Here is a 27058-nt window from a genome sequence, read left to right as displayed (position 1 = left end):
GGTATCTCCCTTTCTGTTGTACAATTGACTAGGTATCTCCCTTTCCTTTCTGTTGTACGTCTGACTAGGTATCACCCTTTCCTTTCTGTTGTACGTCTGACTAGGTATCTATCCCCCTTTCTGTTGTACGTCTGACTAGGTATCCCCCTTTCCTTTCTGTTGTACAACTGACTAGGTATCCCCCTTTCCTTTCTGTTGTACAACTGACTAGGTATCCCCCTTTCTGTTGTACAACTGACTAGGTATCTCCCTTTCTGTTGAACAACTGACTAGGTATCTCCCTTTCTGTTGAACAACTGACTAGGTATCCCCCTTTCTGTTGTACAACTGACTAGGTATCTCCCTTTCTGTTGTACAATTGACTAGGTATCTCCCTTTCTGTTGAACAACTGACTAGGTATCTCCCTTTCTGTTGTACAATTGACTAGGTATCTCCCTTTCCTTTCTGTTGTACGTCTGACTAGGTATCACCCTTTCCTTTCTGTTGTACGTCTGACTAGGTATCACCCTTTCCTTTCTGTTGTACAACTGACTAGGTATCCCCCTTTCTGTTGTACAACTGACTAGGTATCTCCCTTTCTGTTGTACAATTGACTAGGTATCTCCCTTTCTGTTGTACAACTGACTAGGTATCTCCCTTTCTGTTGTACAACTGACTAAGTATCTCCCTTTCTGTTGTACAACTGACTAGGTATCCCCCTTTCCTTTCTGTTGTACAACTGACTAGGTACCCCACTTTCCTTTCTGTTGTACAACTGACTAGGTATCCCCCCTTTCTGTTGTATAACTGACTAGGTATCCCCCTTTCCTTTCTGTTGTACAACTGGCTAGGTATTCCCCTTTCTGTTGTACAACTGACTAGGTATTCCCCTTTCTGTTGTACAACTGACTAGGTATCTCCCTTTCTGTTGAACAACTGACTAGGTATCTCCCTTTCTGTTGTACAATTGACTAGGTATCCCCCTTTCTGTTGTATAACTGACTAGGTATCCCCCTTTCCTTTCTGTTGTACAACTGACTAGGTATCCCCCTTTCTGTTGTACAACTGACTAGGTATCTCCCTTTCCTTTCTGTTGTACAACTGACTAGGTATCCCCCTTTCTGTTGTACAACTGACTAGGTATCTCCCTTTCCTTTCTGTTGTACAACTGACTAGGTATCCCCCTTTCTGTTGTACAACTGACTAGGTATCCCCCTTTCCTTTCTGTTGTACAACTGACTAGGTATCCCCCTTTCTGTTGTACAACTGACTAGGTATCCCCCTTTCTGTTGTATAACTGACTAGGTATCCCCCTTTCTGTTGTACAACTGACTAGGTATCTCCCTTTCTGTTGTACAATTGACTAGGTATCTCCCTTTCCTTTCTGTTGTACGTCTGACTAGGTATCACCCTTTCCTTTCTGTTGTACGTCTGACTAGGTATCTATCCCCCTTTCTGTTGTACGTCTGACTAGGTATCCCCCTTTCCTTTCTGTTGTACAACTGACTAGGTATCCCCCTTTCCTTTCTGTTGTACAACTGACTAGGTATCCCCCTTTCTGTTGTACAACTGACTAGGTATCTCCCTTTCTGTTGAACAACTGACTAGGTATCTCCCTTTCTGTTGAACAACTGACTAGGTATCCCCCTTTCTGTTGTACAACTGACTAGGTATCTCCCTTTCTGTTGTACAATTGACTAGGTATCTCCCTTTCTGTTGAACAACTGACTAGGTATCTCCCTTTCTGTTGTACAATTGACTAGGTATCTCCCTTTCCTTTCTGTTGTACGTCTGACTAGGTATCACCCTTTCCTTTCTGTTGTACGTCTGACTAGGTATCACCCTTTCCTTTCTGTTGTACAACTGACTAGGTATCCCCCTTTCTGTTGTACAACTGACTAGGTATCTCCCTTTCTGTTGTACAATTGACTAGGTATCTCCCTTTCTGTTGTACAACTGACTAGGTATCTCCCTTTCTGTTGTACAACTGACTAAGTATCTCCCTTTCTGTTGTACAACTGACTAGGTATCCCCCTTTCCTTTCTGTTGTACAACTGACTAGGTACCCCACTTTCCTTTCTGTTGTACAACTGACTAGGTATCCCCCCTTTCTGTTGTATAACTGACTAGGTATCCCCCTTTCCTTTCTGTTGTACAACTGGCTAGGTATTCCCCTTTCTGTTGTACAACTGACTAGGTATCCCCCTTTCTGTTGTACGTCTGACTAGGTATCCCCCTTTCCTTTCTGTTGTACAACTGACTAGGTATTCCCCTTTCTGTTGTACAACTGACTAGGTATCCCCCTTTCTGTTGTACGTCTGACTAGGTATCCCCCTTTCCTTTCTGTTGTACAACTGACTAGGTATTCCCCTTTCTGTTGTACAACTGACTAGGTATCGCCCTTTCCTTTCTGTTGTACAACTGACTAGGTATCCCCCTTTCCTTTCTGTTGTACAACTGACTAGGTATCCCCCTTTCCTTTCTGTTGTACAACTGACTAGGTATCCCCCTTTCCTTTCTGTTGTACAACTGACTAGGTATCCCCCTTTCCTTTCTGTTGTATAACTGACTAGGTATCGCCCTCTCCCTCTCCCTTTCTTATATATGTGTTATGGTTTTCAATATTTTTCTCATGTCAATTGTCCATAGTGTGTACAAAATGTTATGCAAAACTCGAACCTTATACATTCTTAATATTGTGAATACATCTCTCCTGCACCGAACCAATGATTATGTATTTCTGTTGCAAATAACACACACACACACACACACACACACACACACACACACACACACACACACACACAGAATCATCTAATTCAGTTGCAATGGCTGTTAAGATTCTTTGAACACCTGTGTCACTCTTATAAATAAGGTTAAGAACCCTTTGGAGATGAGAGTATAGCAGCTCGACCAAACACTGACAACTTGGGGATTTGTCAACTTGTAATGCACATTATATTAATAAAGACAAAATAAACTTCTTCTTTTTTTTTACAGTTTACTCCTCAAGCAAATTGAAACACACCAGTTTGTGAAATACCTAACACTTTATAATACTTTTCATGAAATGATCATTAATAAACTATTTGTGAATCGTTGCAAAACAAACGACATACACTGAGTGTACAAAACATTAGGAACACCTGCTCTTTCCATGACATAGACTGACCAGGTGAATCCAGGTGAAACCCTTATTGATGTCACTTGGTAAATGCAGATGAGGAGACGGGTTAAAGAAGGATTTTTAAGCCCTGAGACAATTCAGACATGGATTGTGTATGTGGGCCATTCAGAGGGTAAATGGGCAAGTCAAAAGATGAAGTGCTGGGTTTTTCACACTGAACAGTTTCCTGTGTGTATCACGAATGGTCCACCACCTAAAGAACATCCAGCCAACTTGACACAACTGTGGGAAGCATTGGAGTCAACATGGACCAGCATCCCTGTTCCTAATGTTTTGTACACTCAGTGTATTTCTTTATTTGTCAACATGTATCCACATTTAGCATGACAATCCTTAGCATTTATACTTAAAATATATATATATATATATATCAAAACATTTAGACAAGTATAATAATGTGTAAAGGATTATTCATAAAACGTGTACAAAGTGTAAGCCTAAACTGTGCTTTTTATTTCTTAAATATGTTTCCATTCGTCACAACAAAAACCCACCGGAAACTACAGACTACTTTGTAACTTCTTAATCTCTCCCAATACGGGCAGATGGATCATTAATGTAATGCCGGGTGACACAAATAGACACAGTTCCAACCAACAGGTAAACATAACTGAATGGAAGTAGAAAAAAATAGCCGGCTTAAATAATGGAGCGGTTTGACAAGTGTAATGGTTCTTTTAAGGTCGTTCCTATCTTCAAGAACTTCGATCCTGAGCGAATCTTTCCTAAACTGTGGCGTAGCGTTTGGCCGGACCAAGGAGTTTAGAAAGATAGTCAAGCACGAATCGCCCCTTCAACAAGACACAGCCTAACAGCGTTAAATAATAGTTTAACCACGTTGGCTATTACGTCTCACGTCCATACCTAAAGCTATGTCTATGTCTGCTGAAATGTATCATTTTTGATAGAATGATTGGCTACTTGGCGTCAATTCGAGGTATATAAGCGCCTGAAGCACAAGTGAATGCGCCGTGCGTCCTTAACAAAGTGCTGGCACTTCAGAGCGGGGAGTGGAAAGTAGCGGGTCAGGAAGATTGGTGGGTGGGGATAACCCTTTTGGGATGAAAAAAATCAACAAAAAATCACGTGTTTGGAGATCAAAGGGAGATCCGCTTTGTAGCGCTGGAGACAGAGGGGGTGAGTGAGAAATAGAAAGAGGGAGGGAGAAAGAGAGGGAACGTTAAGAAGCGAGCGATGTAATTGACAAGGCTGCAATAGTGAAATAAACACGCTCTTTTGACGCATCGATCTCGCTTCAGATTCAATTTCAGCACCATCACCTAGTCACCCTTGGAAATGATGTTCCGATCGGTGGATATCCAACCGGCAAGATGATGATTTTACCAAGCAGGAGGTTAGAGTGTGTAGCCGATTCTGTAGTCTTGATGATCATCGTGGTTACCACTTCTATTGGAACGGTTTTCGCCAAGGATACGGCTTTTGTGGAAGTAGTGCTGTTTGAGTCCAGTCCAAATGGAGATTATACTACATACACGACGGGGTTGCAAGGACGATTCTCAAAGGCAGGAGCCACTATCAGCGCGGAGGGCGAGATTGTACAAGTATGTAAAACTCAGTTCAGTTGTGCGCAACTGCGCATGACATGTCCAATATGTTGCCACAGCTCGGCATGCTTTCTTGCTCTACTCTAAAACTTTTTGAGTTGTAGCCTAGTGTGTGTGTGTGTGTTAGTGAGAAAGAGAGAATGGTACTAGCATATGTGGTTACAACATGGCTTCTATCTTATGTAACTCATTCACAATGAAACATGCACTTTCCTGGATAGAAGTTCACATGGCATTTACATTCAATAAGGATTATCTCTCTCCCTCAGATAGAGTTTTTAAACATAGTTATTACACAGGAAAATCATTCAAGTTGTTCATGACCTGATCAGAGTTACAATTAATAGAGATGATGGTTAGTTGGTCACAGCTCCATCAAATATTGTCTATAACTAATCAAGGAACGTTATGTCCAATAACGGTACGTGATTTGATTCAGTGGCATAGATTATTTCGGGCTCAATTAGTTGGTGGGAAATTGTTTGTTTTCCTAATTTACTTATTATTTTCGTCAATTCAACCAATGGAACTTAAACAACTCTGCATACCTACTGTCTCGCCTCGCTTTGAAGTAACTCTGTATCAATCTTCAACACAGAAAACGTCTTTGAAGCATGACTAGGCTAGTGATTGTGTGCAGATATTTTGTAACAAAATAAAAAGGCAACACACTATCCCAGGCCATTAACTTGTAGAATGTTGTGCGTTTTGGAATGACAAGTATATGCAATTTTTGTGTACCCAGTACCAACTTAGTTACTTCGTTTTGGTACGGTCGTTTTACAGTCCACAGTTACTTCACTAACCATGTGCGTAATCATTTCCCGTAAGCACCACCGGGCAAGTGTACTAAAGCCTTTGATAGCTGTCCAAGCCTGACGCCTTGTTGATGTTTAGCCCACGCCACGGACCCCTCCAACCCTGCTGTAGCCTACATAAAAACGCGACAATGTGGCCTATTACTCTCTGTGCTGATTTTGAAAGCTATACCGGGAGGAGGGAACTGAAGCCGTCTCTGAAGCAGTCATCTTGTAAATAAAAGTTGAATTTGTTAACTGGCGAACATGCAGTGACTGTATGAAGTTTGAAAAGGACAGTATTTTAGTGGGGAGAGTTGTGAAAATGGACCTAAATGCCCGCTGAAGTGAAGTGTGCCTTGGGTAAATAATGTAGTGACTGAATCCCTGACACCCTTTTTTTGTGTGGAATATAGCGAATGTTCATTATATTAAAGAAAACATGATAGACTGTAACTTATAATATTTTAACATTGATTAAAACCCGTAGGAGTATTTCATAGTGTAGTGAATCCTAGTTGGGGATTAGCACTGCTACAGTACATATGACCATGATTAGGTAGAAAAGACTCAATTGTGACTATTTTTGTGCTAACCTGCATGTTTAATGAAGTAACGAGTGACATGCATTTGCACATTAGTCTTCATATATGCCATACAGTATCTGGGTCCTGTTAGGATCGTCACACAGAATCTATAACGTCGTCTGTCAGTAAGACATGTACTGCTTTCTAACACATACTGTGAAATTACAATACAGCGCCACAGGAGAGTACAGGCATTCCTGAAGAGAACTTGATTGGATGATGTGTGTGTGTGTGTGTGTGTGTGTGTGTGTGTGTGTGTGTGTGTGTGTGTCCGCGTGTGCATTCACGAATGTATTTTCATAAAAATGGCAACCAGTTGTCATATTGTGCAATGAAAGTAGCATGCGGGAGAACGTTAGGATCAAAGGACAGAGAATATTTAGCACAGAAATGGATCCTGTTTGACTGTTTATACACATAGTGTTATTTGGCTTGGCTTGCTAACCACACAGAAATGTCAGACCTCAGCTTTACATTGAAAACCACATCTATTTAGATTTGCTTTCTTTGCTAACATAGTGTTCTGACCACTCCTATTCTCTGTCCTTCTATATATGAAGGACAGAGAATAGGACTGGTATTGGACAAACTGTCCCTCTTCTTTATATAGAAGGACAGAGAACAGGAGTGGTATTGGACAAACTTCCCCTTCTTTATATAGGACAGAGAATAGGACTGGTATTGGACAAACTGTCCCTCTTATTTATATAGAAGGACAGAGAACAGGAGTGGTATTGGACAAACTGTCCCTTTTCTTTATATAGATGGACAGAGAACAGGAGTGGTATTGGACAAACTGTCCCTTTTCTTTATATAGATGGACAGAGAACAGGAGTGGTATTGGACAAACTGTTCCTCTTCTTTATATAGAAGGACAGAGAACAGGAGTGGTATTGGACAAACTGCCTCTTCTTTATATAGAAGGACAGAGAACAGGAGTGGTATTGGACAAACTGTCCCTCTTCTTTATATAGATGGACAGAGAACAGGAGTGGTATTGGACAAACTGTTCCTCTTCTTTATATAGAAGGACCGAGAACAGGAGTGGTATTGGACAAACTGTCCCTCTTCTTTTATATAAAGAAGGGGCAGTTTGTCCAATACCACTCCTGTTCTCTGTCCTTCTATATAAAGAAGAGGGACAGTTTGTCCAATACCACTCCTGTTCTCTGTCCTTCTCTTCACAGAGATTGAATGGTTATGGGTCTGAATAAATAACTGCTGTAGCCGACCTCCGTCGGACGCTCACTCTTCTGTCAAACTACCATTGAGTTCTGTTGGCTGCCTGTATTTAACATTAACCAAAACAAGTGCCTGCGTCCCTTTTCGAATAGTCTATTGGTTTAAGAAATCCTAAAAACAAATTGTCCAGCAAGCTATTCTAGTCTAGCTGCTTGGGACTCCAAGAGCTAAGGAGCGTTTTTTAAAGGAGAGAGGCTAGCGGAGCACAGGTGCTTGGGTATTGCGCAAGAGACAGATGCAATAAGTTAGAAGCATATTATGCTTAACCCATCATTCATTAGCTGAATATAAGGCTAATACTGCATTGGATTTCTTACCTGAAAGAGGTAGGCTAGGACATCTATATACAGGACTATAATCTAGAACATGAATCTAGAACAGGCTGATCCCTTATCTATTGTGTATGCAGTTTGAATGGAGTTGATGGTGAGAGAGATATAGCGAGAGAGTGATTGTGTGTGCACTGATTTAAAACAATGATATTTGAGATGTTTAAAAACTCTGCAACTATAATTCCAAAAATCTCTCTCTCTCTCTATATATATATATATATATACATACATACATACATACAGTGGGGAGAACAAGTCTTTGATACACTGCTGACTTTGCAGGTTTCCCTACTTACAAAGCATGTAGAGGTCTGTAATTTTTATCATAGGTACACTTCAACTGTGAGAGACGGAATCGAAAACAAAAATCCAGAAAATCACATTGTATGATTTTTAAGTAATTAATTAGCATTTTATTGCATGCCTTGAGATGCTTCTTACGGAGCCACTCTTTAGTTGCCCTGGCTGTGTGTTTCAGATCGTTGTCATGCTGGAAGACCAAACCACGACCCATCTTCAATGCTCTTACTGAGGGAAGGAGGTTGTTGGCCAAGATTTTGCGATACATGGCCCCATCCATCCTCCCCTCAATACGGTGCAGTCGTCCTGTCCCCTTCGCAGAAAAGCATCCCCAAAGAATGATGTTTCCACCTCCGTGCTTCACGGTTGGGATGGTGTTCTTGGGGTTGTACTCATCATTCTTCTTCCTCCAAACACGGCGAGTGGAGTTTAGACCAAAAAGCTCTATTTTTGTCTCATCAGACCACATGACCTCCTCTGGATCATCCAGATGGTCATTGGCGAACTTCAGACGGGCCTGGACATGCGCTGGCTTGAGCAGGGGGACCTTGCGTGCGCTGCAGGATTTTTATCCATGACGGCATAGTGTGTTACTAATGGTTTTCTTTGAGACTGTGGTCCCAACTCTCTTCAGGTCATTGACCAGGTCCTGCCGTGTAGTTCTGGGCTGATCCCTCACCTTCCTCATGGTCATTGATGCCCCACGAGGTGAGATCTTGCATGGAGCCCCAGACCGAGGATGATTGACCGTTATCTTGAACTTCCTCCATTTTCTAAAAATTGCGCCAACAGTTGTTGCCTTCTCACCAAGCTGCTTGCCTATTGTCCTGTAGCCCATCCCAGCCTTGTGCAGGTCTACAATTTAACCCTGATGTCCTTACACAGCTCTCTGGTCTTGGCCATTGTGGAGAGGTTGGAGTCTGTTTGATTGAGTGTGTGGACAGGTGTCTTTTATACAGGTAACGAGTTCAAACAGGTGCAGTTAATATAGGTAATGAGTGGAGAACAGGAGGGCTTCTTAAAAAAAAAACGAACAGGTCTGTGAGAGCCGGAATTCTTACTGGTTGGTAGGTGATCAAATACTTATGTCATGCAATAAAATGCAAATTAATTACTTAAAAATCATACAACGTGATTTTCTGGATTTTTGTTTTGGATTCCGTCTCTCACAGTTGAAGTGTACCTATGATATAAATTACAGACCTCTACATGCTTTGTAAGTGGGAAAACCTGCAAAATCGGCAGTGTGTCAAATACTTGTTCTCCCCACTGTATATATAAAATCTTAACAGTTAAAAAACAATGTGACCCACTGAAAGCCAGATGTTGATGTGTAAATTAGACGCACATTCTTGTCTTTGTATTACTGTAGAATTGACTATGTTGTAGCAAATGTAGACCTACCTGTCGCAAGAAAATGAGTTACAATGATGAGATGATAGGTCTACATGTATTGTAAACTGCTCTCCATACTGAGATGGGCTGTCTGTCCCCACCCTGAGCGTTGACGAGTCATCATGCAGAGGCCGTAGAGAAGACAGATTTAGACATTGCATATAATTTAACAGTTCCATTTTACGCCATCTTGTTTATAAATAATGTATTATAATTTACTGGTTTCTTGCAGTTATTTATCCGGGGAAAAGGGAGTGGTTTTGTGCGCTAAATCCCGGTAAATCTTGGTAAACGGGTTCCTGCCATTCAACCCTACTCATGTAGGTACATCCATGTTAGTAAGTCCATGTTGGTACGTCCATGTTGGTACGTCCATGTTGGTACGTCCATGTTGGTACGTCCATGTTAGTAAGTCCATGTTGGTACGTCCATGTTGGTACGTCCATGTTGGTACGTCCATGTTGGTACGTCCATGTTAGTAAGTCCATGTTGGTACGTCCATGTTAGTAAGTCCATGTTGGTACGTCCATGTTAGTAAGTCCATGTTGGTACGTCCATGTTAGTAAGTCCATGTTGGTACGTCCATGTTAGTAAGTCCATGTTGGTACGTCCATGTTGGTACGTCCATGTTGGTACGTCCATGTTGGTACGTCCATGTTGGTACGTCCATGTTGGTACGTCCATGTTGGTAAGTCCATGTTGGTACGTCCATGTTGGTACGTCCATGTTGGTACGTCCATGTTGGTACGTGCATGTTGGTACGTCCATGTTAGTAAGTCCATGTTGGTACGTGCATGTTGGTACGTCCATGTTAGTAAGTCCATGTTGGTACGTCCATGTTGGTACGTCCATGTTGGTAAGTCCATGTTGGTACGTCCATGTTGGTAAGTCCATGTTGGTACGTCCATGTTGGTACGTCCATGTTAGTAAGTCCATGTTGGTACGTCCATGTTGGTACGTCCATGTTGGTACGTCCATGTTGGTACATCCATGTTGGTACGTCCATGTTAGTAAGTCCATGTTAGTAGGTCCATGTTGTACGTCCATGTAGGTACGTCCATGTTGGTACGTCCATGTTGGTACGTCCAGGCCTAATTATGTTTCTGTCATGATCATATCAAATGTATTTACAAAGCCCTTTTTACGTCAGCAGATGTCGCAAAGCGCTTATACAGAAACCCAGCCAAAAAAAACAAAGAGCAAGCAATGCAGATGTAGCCACAGGTTTAATGTTTAATGCAGCTTTCTCCCAGTCAGTGTGAATGGAGGCCTTCACCTTCAGCTTTCTCCCAGTTTGTGTGAATGGAGGCCTTGCCCTTCAGCTTTCTCCCAGTTAGTGTGAATGGAGGCCTTGACCTTCAGCTTTCTCCCAGTTAGTGTGAATGGAGGCCTTGACCTTCAGCTTTCTCCCAGTCAGTGTGAATGGAGGCCTTCACCTTCAGCTTTCTCCCAGTTAGTGTGAATGGAGGCCTTGACCTTCAGCTTTCTCCCAGTTAGTGTGAATGGAGGCCTTGCTTTTCAGCTTTCTCCCAGTTAGTGTGAATGGAGGCCTTGACCTTCAGCTTTCTCCCAGTTAGTGTGAATGGAGGCCTTGACTTGGCCCGTCCAGCGTATGTGCCTGAGCTGAGTGGTGATTTTCCAGAGGTTTGGCGTGCTGAGTCGGCCAGGGCAGGCAGGCAGGTAGGCCAGTCAGTCAGCTCCAGCGGTGTGAATAGGCAGTTTGAATATGTACAGTAGTCTCCAGACCTCAAGAGGTACAGTAACCACAACCCCAACCGCCACCAACTCCCATGCTCCCCTCAGCTCTGCCAGAATAGTGCAGAAAAACAGCATGTGCCGGCAGGGGCCAAAAATAATAAATGAAGTCAGTTTGCTTATTGCTCTGCTAATAGGGAAGTGAGATGACTCGATGTGGACGGGACGCCAGAACTTTCAGCCCCTTCCTCCCCAACAGACAGCCCAGTTCCTAGTCCCCTGATTGCCTACAATTTGACTACATAATAGGGAGTTAAACAATGTCTCTTTAAATCACCCTCTGTCAGCGAGTCAAACTGCATGGGATATTCTCTCTCTGCAAGCGGGGAAGCTCCCCGACTTTAGAACATAGAATGCTGCTGCCTGACTTTAGAACATAGAATGCTGCTCCCCGACTTTAGAACATAGAATGCTGCTGCCTGACTTTAGAACATAGAATGCTGCTGCCTGACTTTAGAACATAGAATGCTGCTGCCTGACTTTAGAACATAGAATGCTGCTCCCCGACTTTAGAACATAGAATGCTGCTGCCTGACTTTAGAACATAGAATGCTGCTGCCTGACTTTAGAACATAGAATGCTGCTGCCTGACTTTAGAACATAGAATGCTGCTGCCTGACTTTAGAACATAGAATGCTGCTGCCTGACTTTAGAACATAGAATGCTGCTGCCTGACTTTAGAACATAGAATGCTGCTGCCTGACTTTAGAACATAGAATGCTGCTGCCTGACTTTAGAACATAGAATGCTGCTCCCCGACTTTAGAACATAGAATGCTGCTGCCTGACTTTAGAACATAGAATGCTGCTGCCTGACTTTAGAACATAGAATGCTGCTGCCTGACTTTAGAACATAGAATGCTGCTGCCTGACTTTAGAACATAGAAATAAACAACATAGAATGTAGTATTTAGGACACTCTGAATATATATAAATATACAATGGGGAGAACAAGTATTTGATACACTGCCGATTTTGCAGGTTTTCCTACTTACAAAGCATGTAGAGGTCTGTAATTTTTTATCATAGATACACAACTGTTTTTCTTTCAGAAGACATCCTGTTCTCCACTCGTTACCTGTATAAAATACACCTGTCCACACACTCAATCAAACAGACTCCAACCTCTCCACAATGGCCAAGACCATGGAGCTGTGTAAGGACATCAGGGATAAAATTATAGACCTGCACAAGGCTGGGATGGACTACAGGACAATAGGCAAGCAGCTTGGTGAAAAGGCAACAACTGTTGGCGCAATTATTTGAAAACGGAAGAAGTTCAAGATGATGGTCAATCACCCTCGGTCTGGGGCTCCATGCAAGGTCTAAGCTCGTGGGGCATCAATGATCATGAGGAAGGTGAGGGATCAGCCCAGAACTACACGGCAGGACCTGGTCAATGACCTGAAGAGAGCTGGGACCACAGTCTCAAAGAAAACCATTAGTAACACACTATGCCGTCATGGATTAAAATCCTGCAGCGCACAAAAGGGCCCCCTGCTCAAGCCAGCGCAGTCCAGGCCCATCTGAAGTTTGCCAATGACCATCTGGATGATCCAGCGAGGAATGGGAGAAAGTCATGTGGTCTGATGAGACAAAAATAGAGCTTTTTGGTCTAAACTCCACTCGCCGTGTTTGGAGGAAGAAGAAGGATGAGTACAACCCCAAGAACACCATCCCAACAGTGAAGCATGGAGGTGGAAACATCATTCTTTGGGGATGCTTTTCTGCAAAGGGGACAGGACGACTGCATCGTATTGAGGGGAGGATGGAGGGGGCCATGTATCGCGAGATCTTGGCCAACAACCTCCTTCCCTCAGTAAGACCATTGAAGATGGGTAGTGGCTGGGTCTTCCAGCATGACAACGACCCGAAACACACAGCCAGGGCAACTAAGGAATGCCTCCGTAAGAAGCATCTCAAGGTCCTGGAGTGGCCTAGCCAGTCTCCAGACCTGAACCCAATAGAACATCTTTGGAGGGAGCTGAAAGTCCGTATTGCCCAGCGACAGCCCCGAAGCCTGAAGGACTGTATGGAAGAGTGGGCCAAAATCCCTCCTGCAGTGTGTGCAAACCTGGTCAAGAACTATAGGAAACGTATGATCTCTGTAATTGCAAACAAAGGTTTCTGTACCAAATATTAAGTTCTGCTTTTCTGATGTATCAAATACTTATGTCATGCAATAAAATGCAAATTAATTACTTAAAAATCATACAATGTGATTTTCTGGATTTTTGTTTTACATTCCATCTCTCACAGTTGAAGTGTACCTATGATAAAAATGACAGACCTCTACATGCTTTGTAAGTAGGAAAACCTGCAAAATCGGCAGTGTATCAAATACTTGTTCTCTACTCCCCACTGTATATAAATAAATAAATCCTCATTGCCTCCTCAACTTCAGCTGGTGTGAAGTGTTGTGAAACAGTGGGTTTACTGTAGCCAGAGTCATTGTTATAGAATGTAGCGCTACATTGCTATAAGGCATTGTTGCTTCATGTTTTGGGTTTGCAGTTTTGACTAGTTTGTGATGTTTGTCTTCCTTGTCATTGAATACGGTGTGGGGGTATGAATGTGGCAGCATATCACATCGAACCCTGCTACAAGAGGCGTTGTCTGAATGGGAATGTGATGGTGTATAACTCCGAACCCTGGTGTAAACGAGCGGCAGTGTGCTATTTCATCAGCTCCGTTTCATCGGCGGTGTTGACAATGGCAAACACTGTGACACGGTGCCACGATGGCATGACCGCCCCCACAGCCCCCACCACTACCACTACCAACCCCCACCACTACCACTACCAACCCCCACCACTACCAGTACCACTACCAACCCCCACCACTACCACTACCAACCCCCACCTCTACCACTACCAACCCCCACCTCTACCACTACCAACCCCCACCTCTACCACTACCAACACACACCACTACCACTACCAACCCCCACCACTACCAACCCCCACCGCTACCACTACCAACCCCCACCGCTACCACTACCAACCCCCACCACTACCACTACCAACCCCCACCACTACCACTACCAACCCCCACCACTACCACTACCAACCCCCCACTACCACTACCAGCCCCCACCACTACCACTACCAGCCCCACCACTACCACTACCAGCCCCCACCACTACCACTACCAACCCCCACCACTACCTCTACCAACCCCCACCACTACCTCTACCAACCCCCACCACTACCACTACCAACCCCACCACTACCACTACCAGCCCCGCCACTACCACTACCAGCCCCACCACTACCACTACCAACCCCACCACTACCTCTACCAACCTCCACCACTACCACTACCAACCTCCACCACTACCACTACCACTACCAACCCCCACCCCCACCACTACCACTACCAACCCCCACCACTACCACTACCAACCCCCACCCCCACCACTACCAACCCCCACCCCCACCACTACCTCTACCAACCTCCACCACTACCACTACCAACCCCCACACTACCACTACCAACCCCCACCACTACCACTACCAACCCCCACCCCACCACTACCAACCCCACCCCCACCACTACCTCTACCAACCTCCACCACTACCACTACCAACCTCCACCACTACCACTACCAACCCCCACCACTACCACTACCAACCCCCACCCCCACCACTACCTCTACCAACCTCCACCACTACCACTACCAACCCCCACCACTACCACTACCAACCCCCACCCCCACCACTACCAACCCCTGCCTGATTTGCCCAGGTGGAACGATTCGGGCAACAGACGGTGAGCTCCGGTTCACTATCACCATGCCAACCGATATTTACCCAGTTGGATGGTATCACCACCATAGGACTCTGGTCTAAAGTAGTGCACTATGTAGGGAATATTGTTCTATTTGGGTCTAAGACCTGATCTGCACGGGAGGAGGAGCTACTGATTCTTCTTCCTGGTTTGGGATGACATTTTATAATGGGATGCACAAAGGGTTACTAGACCACCACCCAAGTGTCACCATAGTGAGACTGCTGTTTTTAAGATTTAACATTAGCATAGTAACAGTCCGTGCAGTGGCATGACTAACATGATTCATTATGAGACGATAATAACATATTATAAAGGAGGTCATTTGCTTTATAACAAGTCTTACAATGCATTATAACTGCATAATAGCTGCTGTTACCAGTGTCACCATTGGTTTTCTTGGGCCTGATGAAGTTGAAATGAAGGCATCTGCTCACCATATATATCACCTATCATCTCCAGATTGTCTCTCCCCAGGCCAAGTTAACTGTTCTTTTAGCCCAGCGAGGGAAGCTGCCTGCATCTCATCTCATCACATGGTCTGATTTCCCTGCAGCGGGGCTGTGCTGTCAGCAGCATGTGAGAGAGAGGAGCTCGAGGAAGGGAGGGACAGAGGCTGAGACTGGGACAGGGAGAGGCAGAGTTGGAGGCAGGGACAGAGGCTGAGACGGGGACAGGGAGAGGCAGAGTTGGAGGCAGGGACAGAGGCTGAGACGGGGACAGGGAGAGGCAGAGTTGGAGGGAGGGACAGAGGCTGAGACGGGGACTGGGACAGGGAGCGGCAGAGTTGGAGGCAGGGACAGAGGCTGAGACGGGGACAGGGACAGGGAGAGGCAGAGTTGGAGGCAGGGACAGAGACTGAGACGGGGACAGGGACAGGGAGCGGCAGAGTTGGAGGGAGGGACAGAGGCTGAGATGGGGACTGGGACAGGGAGAGGCAGAGTTGGAGGCAGGGACAGAGACTGAGTGGGACAGGGAGAGGCAGAGTTGGAGGGAGGGACAGAGGCATGAGACCGGGACAGGGAGAGGCAGAGTTGGAGGCAGGGACAGAGGCTGAGACAGGGACTGGGACAGGGAGAGGCAGAGTTGGAGGCAGGGACAGAGGCATGAGACGGGGACAGGGACAGGGAGAGTTGGAGGCAGGGACAGAGGCTGAGACAGGGACTGGGACAGGGAGAGGCAGAGTTGGAGGCAGGGACAGAGGCTGAGACCGGGACAGGGAGAGGCAGAGTTGGAGGGAGGGACAGAGGCATGAGACCGGGACAGGGACAGGGAGAGTTGGAGGCAGGGACAGAGGCTGAGACGGGGACAGGGACAGGGAGAGGCAGAGTTGGAGGCAGGGACAGAGGCATGAGACGGGGACAGGGACAGGGAGAGTTGGAGGCAGGGACAGAGGCATGAGACCGGGACAGGGAGAGGCAGAGTTGGAGGCAGGGACAGGGACAGGGAGAGTTGGAGGCAGGGACTGAGGCTGAGACAGGGACAGGGAGAGGCAGAGTTGGAGGCAGGGACAGAGGCTGAGACGGGACAGGGACAGGGAGAGTTGGAGGGAGGGACAGAGGCATGAGACCGGGACTGGGAGAGGCAGAGTTGGAGGCAGGGACAGAGGCTGAGACGGGGACAGGGACAGGGAGAGTTGGAGGCAGGGACAGAGGCTGAGACGGGGACTGGGACAGGGAGAGGCAGAGTTGGAGGCAGGGACAGAGGCTGAGACAGGGACAGGGACAGGGAGAGGCAGAGTTGGAGGCAGGGACAGAGACTGAGACGGGGACAGGGAGAGGCAGAGTTGGAGGGAGGGACAGAGGCTGAGACGGGGACTGGGACAGGGAGAGTTGGAGGCAGGGACAGAGGCTGAGACAGGGACTGGGACAGGGAGAGGCAGAGTTGGAGGCAGGGACAGAGGCTGAGACGGGGACTGGGACAGGGAGAGGCAGAGTTGGAGGCAGGGACAGAGGCTGAGACGGGGACAGGGAGAGGCAGAGTTGGAGGCAGGGACAGAGGCTGAGACGGGGACAGGGAGAGGCAGAGTTGGAGGGAGGGACAGAGGCTGAGACGGGGACTGGGACAGGGAGCGGCAGTGTTGGAGGCAGGGACAGAGGCTGAGACGGGGACAGGGACAGGGAGAGGCAGAGTTGGAGGCAGGGACAGAGACTGAGACGGGGACAGGGACAGGGAGCGGCAGAGTTGGAGGGAGGGACAGAGGCTGAGACGGGGACTGGGACAGGGAGAGGCAGAGTTGGAGGCAGGGACAGAGACTGAGACTGGGACAGGGACAGGGAGAGGCAGAGTTGGAGGGAGGGACAGAGGCATGAGACCGGGACAGGGAGAGGCAGAGTTGGAGGCAGGGACAGAGGCTGAGACAGGGACTGGGACAGGGAGAGGCAGAGTTGGAGGCAGGGACAGAGGCATGAGACGGGGACAGGGACAGGGAGAGTTGGAGGCAGGGACAGAGGCTGAGACAGGGACTGGGACAGGGAGAGGCAGAGTTGGAGGCAGGGACAGAGGCTGAGACCGGGACAGGGAGGGAGAGTTGGAGGGAGGGACAGAGGCATGAGACCGGGACAGGGACAGGGAGAGTTGGAGGCAGGGACAGAGGCTGAGACGGGGACAGGGACAGGGAGAGGCAGAGTTGGAGGCAGGGACAGAGGCATGAGACGGGGACAGGGACAGGGAGAGTTGGAGGGGACAGAGGCATGAGACCGGGACAGGGAGAGGCAGAGTTGGAGGCAGGGACAGGGACAGGGAGAGTTGGAGGCAGGGACTGAGGCTGAGGGACAGGGACAGGGAGGCAGAGTTGGAGGCAGGGACAGAGGCTGAGACGGGGACAGGGACAGGGGAGTTGGAGGGAGGGACAGAGGCATGAGACCGGGACTGGGAGAGGCAGAGTTGGAGGCAGGGACAGAGGCTGAGACAGGGGACAGGGACAGGGAGAGTTGGAGGCAGGGACAGAGGCTGAGACGGGGACTGGGACAGGAGAGGCAGAGTTGGAGGCAGGGACAGAGGCTGAGACAGGGACAGGGACAGGAGAGGCAGAGTTGGAGGCAGGGACAGAGACTGAGACGGGGACAGGGAGAGGCAGAGTTGGAGGGAGGGACAGAGGCTGAGACGGGGACTGGGACAGGGAGAGTTGGAGGCAGGGACAGAGGCTGAGACAGGGACTGGGACAGGGAGAGGCAGAGTTGGAGGCAGGGACAGAGGCTGAGACGGGGACTGGGACAGGGAGAGGCAGAGTTGGAGGGAGGGACAGAGGCTGAGACGGGGACAGGGAGAGGCAGAGTTGGAGGCAGGGACAGAGGCTGAGACGGGGACAGGGAGAGGGAGAGGCAGAGTTGGAGGCAGGGACAGAGGCTGAGACGGGGACTGGGACAGGGAGAGGCAGAGTTGGAGGCAGGGACAGATGCTGAGACAGGGACTGGGACAGGGAGAGGCAGAGTTGGAGGCAGGGACAGAGGCTGAGACGGGGACTGGGACAGGGAGAGGCAGAGTTGGAGGGAGGGACAGAGGCTGAGACGGGGACAGGGACAGGGAGAGGCAGAGTTGGAGGCAGGGACAGAGGCTGAGACGGGGACAGGGACAGGGAGAGGCAGAGTTGGAGGGAGGGACAGAGGCTGAGACGGGGACAGGGACAGGGAGAGGCAGAGTTGGAGGCAGGGACAGAGGCTGAGACGGGGACAGGGAGAGGCAGAGTTGGAGGCAGGGACAGGGGCTGAGACAGGGACAGGGACAGGGAGAGGCAGAGTTGGAGGGAGGGACAGAGGCTGAGACGGGGACAGGGAGAGGCAGAGTTGGAGGCAGGGACAGAGGCTGAGACGGGGACTGGGACAGGGAGAGGCAGAGTTGGAGGGAGGGACAGAGGCTGAGACGGGGACAGGGAGAGGCAGAGTTGGAGGCAGGGACAGAGGCTGAGACGGGGACAGGGAGCGGCAGAGTTGGAGGGAGGGACAGAGGCTGAGACGGGGACTGGGACAGGGAGAGTTGGAGGCAGGGACAGAGGCTGAGACTGGGACAGGGACAGGGAGAGTTGGAGGCAGGGACAGAGGCTGAGACTGGGACAGGGAGAGGCAGAGTTGGAGGCAGGGACAGAGGCTGAGACGGGGACAGGGAGAGGCAGAGTTGGAGGGAGGGACAGAGGCTGAGACGGGGACTGGGACAGGGAGCGGCAGAGTTGGAGGGAGGGACAGAGGCTGAGACGGGGACTGGGACAGGGAGCGGCAGAGTTGGAGGGAGGGACAGAGACTGAGACGGGGACAGGGAGAGGCAGAGTTGGAGGGAGGGACAGAGGCTGAGACGGGGACTGGGACAGGGAGCGGCAGAGTTGGAGGGAGGGACAGAGGCTGAGACGGGGACTGGGAGAGGGAGCGGCAGAGTTGGAGGGAGGGACAGAGGCTGAGACGGGGACAGGGAGAGGCAGAGTTGGAGGGAGGGACAGAGGCTGAGACGGGGACTGGGACAGGGAGCGGCAGAGTTGGAGGCAGGGACAGAGACTGAGACGGGGACAGGGACAGGGAGAGGCAGAGTTGGCGGGAGGGACAGAGGCTGAGACGGGGACTGGGACAGGGAGCGGCAGAGTTGGAGGCAGGGACAGAGACTGAGACGGGGACAGGGACAGGGAGAGGCAGAGTTGGAGGGAGGGACAGAGGCATGAGACCGGGACAGGGAGAGGCAGAGTTGGAGGCAGGGACAGAGGCTGAGACAGGGACTGGGACAGGAAGAGGCAGAGTTGGAGGCAGGGACAGAGACTGAGACGGGGACAGGGACAGGGAGAGGCAGAGTTGGAGGGAGGGACAGAGGCATGAGACCGGGACAGGGAGAGGCAGAGTTGGAGGCAGGGACAGAGGCTGAGACAGGGACAGGGAGAGGCAGAGTTGGAGGCAGGGACAGAGACCGGGACAGGGACAGGGAGAGGCAGAGTTGGAGGGAGGGACAGAGGCATGAGACTGGGACAGGGAGAGGCAGAGTTGGAGGCAGGGACAGAGGCTGAGACGGGGACAGGTACAGGGAGCGTTGGAGGGAGGGACAGAGGCATGAGACCGGGACAGGGAGAGGCAGAGTTGGAGGCAGGGACAGAGGCTGAGACTGGGACAGGGACAGGGAGAGTTGGAGGCAGGGACAGAGGCTGAGACGGGGACTGGGACAGGGAGAGGCAGAGTTGGAGGCAGGGACAGAGGCTGAGACAGGGACAGGGAGAGGCAGAGTTGGAGGCAGGGACAGAGACTGAGACGGGGACAGGGAGAGGCAGAGTTGGAGGGAGGGACAGAGGCTGAGACGGGGACTGGGACAGGGAGAGTTGGAGGCAGGGACAGAGGCTGAGACAGGGACTGGGACAGGGAGAGGCAGAGTTGGAGGCAGGGACAGAGGCTGAGACGGGGACTGGGACAGGGAGAGGCAGAGTTGGAGGCAGGGACAGAGGCTGAGACGGGGACTGGGACAGGGAGAGGCAGAGTTGGAGGGAGGGACAGAGGCTGAGACGGGGACAGGGACAGGGAGAGGCAGAGTTGGAGGGAGGGACAGAGGCTGAGACGGGGACAGGGAGAGGCAGAGTTGGAGGCAGGGACAGAGGCTGAGACAGGGACTGGGACAGGGAGAGGCAGAGTTGGAGGCAAGGACAGAGGCTGAGACGGGGACTGGGACAGGGAGAGGCAGAGTTGGAGGGAGGGACAGAGGCTGAGACGGGGACAGGGACAGGGAGAGGCAGAGTTGGAGGCAGGACAGAGGCTGAGACGGGGACAGGGAGAGGCTGAGGCTGAGACGGGGACAGAGACAGGAGAGGCAGAGTTGGAGGCAGGGACAGAGGCTGAGACGGGGACAGGGACAGGAGGCAGAGTTGGAGGCAGGGACAGAGGCTGAGACGGGGACAGGGACAGGGAGAGGCAGAGTTGGAGGGAGGACAGAGGCTGAGACGGGGACAGGGAGGCAGAGTTGAAGGGAGGGACAGAGGCTGAGACGGGGACAGGGACAGGAGGCAGAGTTGGAGGAGGGACAGAGGCTGAGACGGGGACAGGGACAGGAGAGTTGGAGGCAGGGACAGAGGCTGAGACGGGGGACTGGGACAGGGAGAGGCAGAGTTGGAGGGAGGGACAGAGGCTGAGACGGGGACAGGGAGAGAGGCAGAGTTGGAGGCAGGGACAGAGGCTGACGGGGACAGGGGGAGCGGCAGAGTTGGAGGAGGGACAGAGGCTGGACGGGGACAGGGACAGGGAGAGTTGGAGGGAGGACAGAGGCTGAGACGGGGACAGGGAGAGGCAGAGTTGGAGGAGGACAGAGGCTGAGGGGGGACAGGGACAGGGGAGGCAGAGCTGGAGGGAGGGACAGAGGCTGAGACGGGGACAGGAGAGGCAGAGTTGAAGGGAGGGACAGAGGCTGAGACGGGGACAGGGACAGGGAGAGGCAGAGTTGGAGGGAGGGACAGAGGCTGAGACGGGGACAGGGACAGGGAGGCTGAGGCAGGGACAGAGGCTGAGACGGGGACTGGGACAGGAGAGGCAGAGTTGGAGGGAGGGACAGAGGCTGAGACGGGGACAGGGAGAGGCAGAGTTGGAGGCAGGGACAGAGGCTGAGACGGGGACAGGGACAGGGAGCGGCAGAGTTGGAGGCAGGGACAGAGGCTGAGACGGGGACAGGGACAGGGAGAGTTGGAGGGAGGGACAGAGGCTGAGACGGGGACAGGGAGAGGCAGAGTTGGAGGGAGGGACAGAGGCTGAGACGGGGACTGGGACAGGGAGAGTTGGAGGCAGGGACAGAGGCTGAGACTGGGACAGGGACAGGGAGAGTTGGAGGCAGGGACAGAGGCTGAGACTGGGACAGGGAGAGGCAGAGTTGGAGGCAGGGACAGAGGCTGAGACGGGGACAGGGAGAGGCAGAGTTGGAGGGAGGGACAGAGGCTGAGACGGGGACTGGGACAGGGAGCGGCAGAGTTGGAGGGAGGGACAGAGGCTGAGACGGGGACTGGGACAGGGAGCGGCAGAGTTGGAGGGAGGGACAGAGGCTGAGACGGGGACTGGGAGAGGGAGCGGCAGAGTTGGAGGGAGGACAGAGGCTGAGACGAGGGGACAGGGAGAGGCAGAGTTGGAGGGAGGGACAGAGGCTGAGACGGGGACTGGGACAGGGAGCGGCAGAGTTGGAGGCAGGGACAGAGACTGAGACGGGGACAGGGACAGGGAGAGGCAGAGTTGGAGGGAGGGACAGAGGCTGAGACGGGGACTGGGACAGGGAGCGGCAGAGTTGGAGGCAGGGACAGAGACTGAGACGGGGACAGGGACAGGGAGAGGCAGAGTTGGAGGGAGGGACAGAGGCATGAGACCGGGACAGGGAGAGGCAGAGTTGGAGGCAGGGACAGAGGCTGAGACAGGGACTGGGTCAGGGAGAGGCAGAGTTGGAGGCAGGGACAGAGACTGAGACGGGGACAGGGACAGGGAGAGGCAGAGTTGGAGGGAGGGACAGAGGCATGAGACCGGGACAGGGAGAGGCAGAGTTGGAGGCAGGGACAGAGGCTGAGACAGGGACAGGGACAGGGAGAGGCAGAGTTGGAGGCAGGGACAGAGGCTGAGACCGGGACAGGGAGAGGCAGAGTTGGAGGGAGGGACAGAGGCATGAGACCGGGACAGGGACAGGGAGAGGCAGAGTTGGAGGGAGGGACAGAGGCATGAGACCGGGACAGGGAGAGGCAGAGTTGGAGGCAGGGACAGAGGCTGAGACAGGGACTGGGACAGGGAGAGGCAGAGTTGGAGGGAGGGACAGAGACTGAGACGGGGACAGGGAGAGGCAGAGTTGGAGGGAGGGACAGAGGCTGAGACTGGGACAGGGAGAGTTGGAGGCAGGGACAGAGGCATGAGACGGGGACAGGGAGAGGCAGAGTTGGAGGGAGGGACAGAGACTGAGACGGGGACAGGGAGAGGCAGAGTTGGAGGGAGGGACAGAGGCTGAGACGGGGACAGGGACAGGGAGAGTTGGAGGCAGGGACAGAGGCATGAGACCGGGACTGGGAGAGGCAGAGTTGGAGGCAGGGACAGAGGCTGAGACGGGGACAGGGACAGGGAGAGTTGGAGGCAGGGACAGAGGCATGAGACCGGGACAGGGAGATGCAGAGTTGGAGGCAGGGACAGCGGCTGAGACGGGGACAGGGACAGGGACAGGGAGAGGCAGAGTTGGAGGGAGGGACAGAGGCATGAGACCGGGACAGGGAGAGGCAGAGTTGGAGGCAGGGACAGAGGCTGAGACAGGGACAGGGACAGGGAGAGGCAGAGTTGGAGGCAGGGACAGAGGCTGAGACCGGGACAGGGAGAGGCAGAGTTGGAGGGAGGGACAGAGGCATGAGACCGGGACAGGGACAGGGAGAGTTGGAGGCAGGGACAGAGGCTGAGACGGGGACAGGGACAGGGAGAGTTGGAGGCAGGGACAGAGGCATGAGACCGGGACTGGGAGAGGCAGAGTTGGAGGCAGGGACAGAGGCTGAGACGGGGACAGGGACAGGGAGAGTTGGAGGCAGGGACAGAGGCATGAGACCGGGACAGGGAGAGGCAGAGTTGGAGGCAGGGACAGCGGCTGAGACGGGGACAGGGACAGGGAGAGTTGGAGGCAGGGACTGAGGCTGAGACGGGGACAGGGAGAGTTGGAGGCAGGGACAGAGGCATGAGACCGGGACAGGGAGAGGCAGAGTTGGAGGCAGGGACAGAGGCTGAGACTGGGACAGGGAGAGTTGGAGGCAGGGACAGAGGCATGAGACCGGGACAGGGAGAGGCAGAGTTGGAGGCAGGGACAGAGGCATGAGACCGGGACAGGGAGAGGCAGAGTTGGAGGGAGGGACAGAGGCATGAGACCGGGACAGGGACAGGGAGAGTTGGAGGCAGGGACAGAGGCTGAGACGGGGACAGGGACAGGGAGAGTTGGAGGCAGGGACAGAGGCATGAGACCGGGACTGGGAGAGGCAGAGTTGGAGGGAGGGACAGAGGCATGAGACCGGGACTGGGAGAGGCAGATCCTGAGGCAGAGGGAGAGAGACCGAGGCAGAGACAGTCAGTCAGAGACTGAGACAGGGACCGAGGCAGGCTGGGACAGGGACCGAGGCAGGCTGGGACGTGGCAGTGTTAGCGTCAGCGCCTGTCGGTCCCAGATGGAACTCATAGTGTCTTCAAACAAGAACCAAAGAGAATATGTGGCTTTCGTTTCACTTCCTCCTTGGAAAGACTCAAACTTCCTGTGAAATAAAAGTACAGGAAAGACAGACGGGCAGACAGCTGAGCATCTTGGGCTCTGCGTCTCACTCATTACATTATACTGCATCAAATATCAACCACTGTTGTTGATGTTTCCACATTAAGTGAGTCATTTCTTTGAATATGAATAACCTATACCCTTCAAACTCAACTCTGAACCTCGAAGCCAGAGACACTTGTTTTGTTCATTGTTTTCCTCTAATTAGGGACTGATTTAGACCTGGGACACCAGGTGGTACTAATTCATTATCAGGTAGAACAGAAAACCAGCAGGCTCCGGACCTCAGAGTTGAATACCCCTGTCCTATAGAGTAGCTTAGTCTGACCTTCATGATGTCTATACAGTAGCTTAGTCTGACCTTCATGATGTCTATACAGTAGCTTAGTCTGACGTTCATGTCTATACTGTAACTTAGTCTGACCTTCATGATGTCTATACAGTAGCTTAGTCTGACCTTCATGATGTCTATACAGTAGCTTAGTCTGACGTTCATGTCTATACAGTAGCTTAGTCTGACCTTTATGATGTCTATACAGTAGCTTAGTCTGACCTTCACGTCTATACAGTAGCTTAGTCTGACCTTCATGATGTCTATACAGTAGCTTAGTCTGACCTTCATGATGTCCATACAGTAGCTTAGCCTGACCTTCATGATGTCTATACAGTAGCTTAGTCTGACCTTCATGATGTCTATACAGTAGCTTAGTCTGACCTTCATGTCTACAGTAGCTTAGCCTGACCTTCATGTCTATACTGTAACTTCATGTCTATACAGTAGCTTAGCCTGACCTTCATGATGTCTATACAGTAGCTTAGTCTGACGTTCATGTCTATACAGTAGCTTAGTCTGACCTTCATGATGTCTATACAGTAGCTTAGTCTGACCTTTATGATGTCTATACAGTAGCTTAGTCTGACCTTGATGTCTATACAGTAGCTTAGTCTGACCTTCATGTCTATACAGTAGCTTAGTCTGACCATCATGTCTATACAGTAACTTAGTCTGACCTTCATGTCTATACAGTAGCTTAGTCTAACCTTCATGTCTATACTGTAACTTAGTCGGACCTTCATGTCTATACAGTAGCTTAGTCTGACCTTCATGATGTCTATACAGTAGCTTAGTCTGACCTTCATGTCTATACAGTAGCTTAGTCTGACCTTCATGTCTATACTGTAACTTAGTCGGACCTTCATGTCTATACAGTAGCTTAGTCTGACCTTCATGATGTCTATACAGTAGCTTAGTCTGACCTTCATGTCTATACAGTAACTTCATGTCTACAGTAACTTAGTCTGACCTTCATGTCTACAGTAACTTAGTCTGACCTTCATGTCTATACAGTAACTTAGTCTGACCATCATGTCTATACAGTAACTTAGTCTGACCATCATGTCTATACAGTAACTTAGTCTGACCTTCATGTCTACAGTAGCTTAGTCTGACCTTCATGTTTATACAGTAACTTAGTCTGACCTTCATGTCTATACAGTAACTTAGTCTGACCTTCATGTCTATACAAATCAAATTTATCAAATCAAATGTATTTATATAGCCCTTCGTACATCAGCTGATATCTCAAAGTGCTGTACAGAAACCCAGCCTAAAACCCCAAACAGCAAGCAATGCAGGTGTAGAAGCACGGTGGCTAGGAAAAACTCCATAGAAAGGCCAAAACCTAGGAAGAAACCTAGAGAGGAACCAGGCTATGTGGGGTGGCCAGTCCTCTTCTGGCTGTGCCGGGTGGAGATTATAACAGAACATGGCCAAGATGTTCAAATGTTCATAAATGACCAGCAAGGCAGAACAGTTGAAACTGGAGCAGCAGCACACGGTCAGGTGGACTGAGGACCGCAAGGAGTCATCATGTCAGGTAGTCCTGGGGCACGGTCCTAGGGCTCAGGTCCTCCGAGAGAGAGAAAGAAAGAGAGAATTAGAGAGAGCATATGTGGGGTAGCCAGTCCTCTTCTGGCTGTGCTGGGTGGAGATTATAACAGAACATGGCCAAGATGTTCAAATGTTCATAAATGACCAGCATGGTCGAATAATAATAAGGCAGGTCAGTTGAAACTGGAGCAGCAGCACGGCCAGGTGGACTGGGGACAGCAAGGAGTCCCCAGTCCAATCATGTCCGGTAGTCCTGGGGCATGGTCCTAGGGCTCAGGTCCTCCGAGAGAGAGAAAGAAAGAGAGAAGGAGAGAATTATAGAACGCACACTTAGATTCACACAGGACACCGAATAGGACAGGAGAAGTACTCCAGATATAATAAACTGACCCTAGCCCCCCGACACATAAACTACTGCAGCATAAATACTGGAGGCTGAGACAGGAGGGGTCAGGAGACACTGTGGCCCCATCCGAGAACACCCCCGGACAGGGCCAAACAGGAAGGATATAACCCCACCCACTTTGCCAAAGCACAGCCCCCACACCACTAGAGGGATAACTTCAACCACCAACTTACCATCCTGAGACAAGGCTGAGTATAGCCCACAAAGATCTCCGCCATGGCACAACCCAAGGGGGGGCGCCAACCCAGACAGGATGACCACATCAGTGAATCAACCCACTCAGGTGACGCACCCCTTCCAGGGACGGCATGAGAGAGCCCCAGTAAGCCAGTGACTCAGCCCCTGTAATAGGGTTAGAGGCAGAGAATCCCAGTGGAAAGAGGGGAACCGGCCGGGCAGAGACAGCAAGGGCGGTTCGTTGCTCCAGAGCCTTTCCGTTCACCTTCCCACTCCTGGGCCAGACTACACTCAATCATATGACCCACTGAAGAGATGAGTCTTCAGTAAAGACTTAAAGGTCGAGACCGAGTCTGCGTCTCACATGGGTAGGCAGACTGTTCCATAAAAATGGAGCTTTATAGGAGAAAGCCCTGCCTCCAGCTGTTTGCTTAGAAATTCTAGGG

At 50.6% G+C, this 27058-nt stretch overlaps 1 pseudogene; it reads left to right on the top strand.

Moving 5' to 3' along the window:
- Positions 1-4237: 4237 nt before the first annotated feature.
- Positions 4238-27058, top strand: part of LOC115121460 (E3 ubiquitin-protein ligase znrf3-like) — a 261610-nt pseudogene continuing 238789 nt past the window's right edge.

This window comes from Oncorhynchus nerka, linkage group LG13 (assembly GCF_034236695.1).
Source record: "Oncorhynchus nerka isolate Pitt River linkage group LG13, Oner_Uvic_2.0, whole genome shotgun sequence".
Taxonomy (NCBI): domain Eukaryota; kingdom Metazoa; phylum Chordata; class Actinopteri; order Salmoniformes; family Salmonidae; genus Oncorhynchus; species Oncorhynchus nerka.
Note: the sequence above shows the minus strand (reverse complement) of the source record. Positions and strands in the feature narration are given on the sequence as shown.